Source organism: Pan troglodytes, chromosome 8 (assembly GCF_028858775.2).
Source record: "Pan troglodytes isolate AG18354 chromosome 8, NHGRI_mPanTro3-v2.0_pri, whole genome shotgun sequence".
In the NCBI taxonomy this organism is placed as follows: Eukaryota; Metazoa; Chordata; class Mammalia; order Primates; family Hominidae; genus Pan; species Pan troglodytes.
Window position 1 is genome coordinate 65,190,670 of NC_072406.2, and position 6,005 is coordinate 65,196,674.

Below are 6,005 nucleotides of genomic sequence, written 5' to 3' on the forward strand. Positions count from 1 at the left end.
AAATATAATCAAAGTAACATAACAGGAATAAAAGAATTACACAAACTGAACACGTTATTCATTGAAATAAGCATAGTTGCAATTAATATAGATAATTCTGTTAAACTTATGTCATTCTGCAATCATAATGTTATAAGTTATGAAAAATAGCAATCTCCTATATTAGAATACCTCTAAGAGCACTTTCAACAAATGCCGTATTTATCAATATTTAAATATTTTAGTGTGTCAAAAAATTGCGTCTTACCTATGGACTTTTCTGATCTGGACTGAGTGGGGGTGACAAAATGGCTCACAGGGCATGTGTAATATGTCTATATGATTTATTTTAATAATACAGCAGAGAAACCTCTCAGAGATTTTGAAAGCAATTTTATTAAGCTCTGGATATTTATTTCAACGTTCCATCAATGACAGTTCCAACAAGTTAGCTTCTTAAGTTATAGTTATATTGAAATCATCTTTCAAAGGAAATGCACTAAGGATTTGCTAGACTTTGAGGTTACAATTGCAGAACCAGTCTTAAAATATGCCATACTGTAAGGTGGTCCTACTGTGCATGGCTAATGCTGGGGTCAGACTCAGGAAAGGCTGATCAATTGTTAGAGAGCAGGTCTCTACCCTGATCAACCACAGGGGTCCAGTGATCACACCTGGAGGTCCTGGCAATGTCAAATTGCCCTAGGAGTGTGCACCTGAGTCTCAACTTTGATACTATTCCCTTTATCAAGTAATACTGGATTGCAGAGCGTTCAACACAAAGAGCAATATCTTTCTGATTTTCGCTCCGGCTTGAGCATCTACCTTAATCATATTCACTAAATTAATGGAATTCTGCCCACATGTCTTTTACACAAAAGAACTGTGAATTTAAAATGCAGCCGTGGTGTTACTCACTCACAAGTGCCCACATCCCAAGTCAGATCCACAGAGAAATGAAATACTCTGCATACTCAAACCCCCTTTGCCCTTTTTTTTTTCAGTTGATTTTCATATTTACGTTATCCATCAGAAGCTTAAGAGTTCTCGCTCTGTGAAATTATGTTTATGACAGTGCTGTGAATTCTCGGGTGGTATTTACTGCACAGTGGTAGACCCCTGTCAATGCAGCTCTGGCTCTGGCAGAAATGCCAGCATTACACTGTAGCCCATGGCAGACTCTACTATCCTCAGCACCACACGAGAGTCAGCAGTCACCACCTCCCGAGAGAGTCAGTCACCCTCAGCCTTGGAGCAGCAACTCACCCTCTGCGTGCTACAAATCCCCCGGGCTGGAAGTCCTGGCGCCAAGCCTGCGAGCTTCCCGGGTGTTGACCTGCGCCTAAGTCCTTACGTGACTCTGTCCTCGAAGGAACGCACTTTTAAACAGTCCCTTTGTCCAAAGAGGCAAGAGTTTTGCCCTTCGGTGGTGTGAACCTACAGTACTCCCCATGCCCTGTGTTTTCCGGGTGAACTCGGAGACCAGGGGCTGTGATGTGAGCTCCAGGCTCGCTGCAGGAGAGGGAGGCTCTTCCTAGAATGTGGTGGTAGTGCTGACAGGTGATTGTTTCTCACTGCTGGTGAAAGCGCCATCAAAGCCCCCACTTTCTGAAATGGTAGTTCTGGTTTCCTCACAGACTTACGTGTGCGCTTGCAACATTAAAGTTTTCTTCTCTCCTGGGAAAAAATACAGTATCTCATTGCACCCCGGTGACCTCTCTGCCAGGGCCGAAGCTGAGCCTGGATAGGATCACCTGGCGCACGGGGATGGGACAGGCAGGCACAAGGGAAGGAACCACTGTCCTGTGCTCCCAGGTGACCTTTTGCCAGGAGAAAGAGTCCTGCAAGGGAGCGGAAAAAGTCAAGACCTCCAGGAACGTGTGTGTCTCACACCAGAATCTTTAATGCCTTCAAATCACAGACCAAGTTTCTTTTTTCCAGGGACTTGGGTGATGGCCATGGTTTATTGACACAGAAATGAAAACAGACCATTCTTTAAGTTCACTGAGGTCCTGAAACAATAATCTTCTCAAGATGCTCAATGTAAAGATTTTCTTTTTGGTGTGTTTCTTCTCTTAAGGCGATATTGATAAGTTTGAGATTGCTACTGGATTGCATTTGCTGATGTTTTAAGTTATTTTGCATGTAGGTTCATCAGGAGTATTAGTCTGCATTTCCTCTAAGCCCTAAGATTTTGATATCCATGATATGCTTACCTTAAAGCAAGTTGGGAATGTACACCCTGCCACTTTTTTTTTTTCACTTACTTACTGAAAGAGTTCATGTGAGATTGGTATTCTTTCTCCCTCAAATGTTAAAATTCACCAGCAAAATCTTGTGTACTAGAAGATGTCTTTATAACATGACATTTAATGACAATTCCTTTAATGAATTTTGAACTGTACAGATTTTCTATTTCTCCATGGGTCCAAATTGGTAAGTTGTGTTTTTCAAAAAAATTTAAAGAGCAGTTTGTCCATTTCATCTAAGTAGTCAAATTTAGCGGCATAAAATTGTTCCTAATATTCCTTTACCTTTTGCTAGCTGTAGTGTCTGTTATGAATTTTTTTTTTTTTTTTTTTTTTTTTTTGAGATAGAGTCTCGCTCTGTCACCTAGGCTGGAGTGCAGTGGCATGATCTCGGCTCACTGCAATCTCCGCCTCCCGGGTTCGAGTGATTCTGCTGCCTCAGCCTCCCAAGTAGCTGGGATTGCAGGCATGTGCCACCACGTTTGGCTAATTTTTTGTATTTTTTGTAAAGATAGGGTTTCAGCATGTTGGCCAGGCTGGTCTGGAACTCCTGACCTCAAGTGATCCACCCGCCTTGGCCTCCCAAAGTGTTGGAATTACAGGCATGAGCCACTGTGCCCCTCCTGGGACATTTTTAATTATGAGAAATGACCTTGTTTGAAAAAGTCAGTGACTGGTATTCAAATGTCATTTACTTAGAGCGTTTGCAAATCAGCACTGGTGCTCACTGATCAGCTTGCTGCCCTTCAGCTGAGCCACCTCAGTTTTGCGCAACCACGTCAGAATGGAGGAAGAATGCTATCAGGACTGGTTTACGGAGGGTCTGTGCATCCTTATTGCATGTGTAGCTTCTTAAAGTGACTATAGAATTTGAATGCATGTTTGCCTTATATTCCCTTTACTTTATCATCTTACCTCCTATTTTCTACCCTATCCCTCATAGCATATTTCTTGTTTGCTAATCCAGCTTCAGGTGCTTCAGGTTCCACTCAGGTTCTCTGAGGCATACAGGGATCCATATTTCAGTGCATGCATGAGACAGTATGACTCTGTCCATGGGAACCTCTGGTTTATGTGTGGCAGGAGTGGCAGGGCTCCTGTAGCCCACATACCAAAGCAATATTTAATATGCAGAGCCCAAACAGACCAAATTCCCCCTAGATTAATGAGGAATGAATAACTGTCTGAAGAGTTACGGGCAAGGATTCACAAATTTGCTATCACTAAGTCAAACTTACCATTAGAATGCTATCATTTTGCCTTTCCAGCCAATTATTTTTCACTTTCCTTGTTATTTCCTCTCAGAGACTATCAGAATGCACTCCATGGGCCCGACCAATTCCTTTCTCACTTATCATGTGAGTACTCCACTCAGTGAAACTGAAACCCCTCAAATTGTACCCATCTATTACTCACAAAGCCTGCACCTTGTGGGTAGTTAGCTAATTCTTTTACTTCTGCATAAGATGTTCTTTGCTGCTTTTGGTTCTTGGTGACTTGCTCCTTAGCTTGTCTGGGCAATGTCTCCCTCTCTGTGACAGGTTTCCTCTCTTTCTTGAACATGTCAAACACTCAATAACCATTAACTGGATACCATCCCATGCTCAGGCTAGTTAGATAAGCTAACGGATATTTGACTTGAAAAGAGCATTGGGGTTGAAAGTCAGGAAACATGGACTTGTAGGCACTATTTTATTATTTTTGTATCCTTCCAGAGCCATCCTTCCTGAGCTATGAAATTGAGGAAGTGGGAATGATTTAGAAGGAGAATTTCCAAGACCCATTTCCAGACTTATAACAACTATTAGCATACTTTGCAATTTAAGATAGTACATGTGTCACAATTATTTTTACATTGTTTTGGTAAGGTACTTTATCAAAATTATATCCATAGTAGCAGATAAGGATGATTATTTGTTTCAACAAATTCCTAGAGAGATCACTGCACACAACACTACTGAATGATCACAGTTTTATATAATGAGAGAAAAAAGTTCAACTTTTCATTTTTTTCTACTTTTGTGTAGAGAAAGTATAAATAGAGGACACATTTGCCTTGTTACTTTCAAGTAACATTGGCAATTGTTGTAGAAATTGGCTCTTTGTAGAAAAGCAGATTTAATAAAGATCAAAGCTACCTTAGAAAATTTCCTTTATCGACACTTTCGTAAAAAAAATTGCAAGTTAGTCAAATTTTCCAGTCTCCTAATGTAACTAAATGGTCCCTGTGGATTCCATTCCACTTTGGTTTAAAAGGATATTAAAGAGGTAAGCATAATTCCTGCAACCTTACAAAGCCATTTAGTAATGAACAATTTATGCTGAAGTGGGAAACTCACATAAAAGAATCAATTTTTGATATGAAAAAGAATAACTTTGTAACATGCAGAAAGAACACAACTTTCAAATTCTTGAAATTATAGTACAAAAGAAATCCTAAAGGGCCAAACATGGTATTCCTGATAGATAACTACAGCAATAACATCCGTATGATAAAATAAATGTTATTTTTGGTGACAATGCATTTTCTTTTCCAACTAATCTGTATTCCCCTGTCACACATATATAAAACTGAATGATTTCTGAATGTGTAATTAGATCATTCCTTGCTTGGCATATCATCCTGCCAGAAAACTTAGAAATATCAATATCTTTGTTGTGAAGCATATGAAAAACGGCAGTATAAAATCTTTTGTGATCTTAAACAAATATTATTTCCATATGTCTGTGTGTACATGTGTATTGCCAAATGCATCGTAGTAATTTATTTTCAAATATTAGGAGCAAGGTAGAGACTTTATCATCACTCTTAGTCAAAGACAAATATAAAAGAACATGGTTACAATTCATACCACTATTTTAAAAAAACTTTTTTTTTTTTTTTGAGACAGAGTCTCACTGTGTCGCCTAGGCAAGAGTGCAGTGGTGTAGTCTTGGCTCACTGCAGCCTCTGCTCCTGGGTTCAAGCAATTCTTCTGCCTCAGCCTTCCAAGTAGCTGGGGCTACAGGCACCTGCCAACACACCCAGCTACTTTTTGTATTTTTAGTAGAGACGGGGTTTCACTATGTTGGCCAGGCTGGTCTCGAACTCCTGACCTCATGATCTTCCCACCTCAGCCTCCCAAAGTGCTGGGATTACAGGCATGAGTCACTGCACCCAGCCAAAAAAACTTTTATAAAATACATTTTGGATGCAGTATTCAGACTTCAACAACTAGAGCCTCATGCCATTAATTCAGATAATGTGGATGAACTGAATGGAATAGCTAATGTAAATTTATAGCAAAAGTGAATAAAATAATGTGCTTCATAGTGTTTACTTGCATCCAAAGACTCTAAATGGTTTACACTGAAGAAAGAGGTAAGTTCATGGAAACACCAGTCCACATTTAATTCATATAAATAAATACTTGGAAAGTGTTAGAGGTGAAAGATTTTAGAAATTTGCTTTACTTTAGGATAGTACTCTATTCTTACCAAATCATGGTCACTTTTTTTTCTCTGAATCATCCATGTATCCTTTGTAGATGTGCACTGCTGCTCAATTGGAGGTTTCCATAAAGACAATGAGGATAAAGAAGAATGTATTCACTCTGGCTAAATAAATTCTTTTGATGATATATCAGTTTGTCCTTGTCTTCTAGAAAATGACAGGACATTCATATTAGTATGTCATAAATTAGTATTGTTGCATCTTATTTTTTTAACAAAAATGTTCTAAAATGGTCTTTTTAAAACTTTTTAAATTAGAAAATATTACCATATAACCTTGTCAAT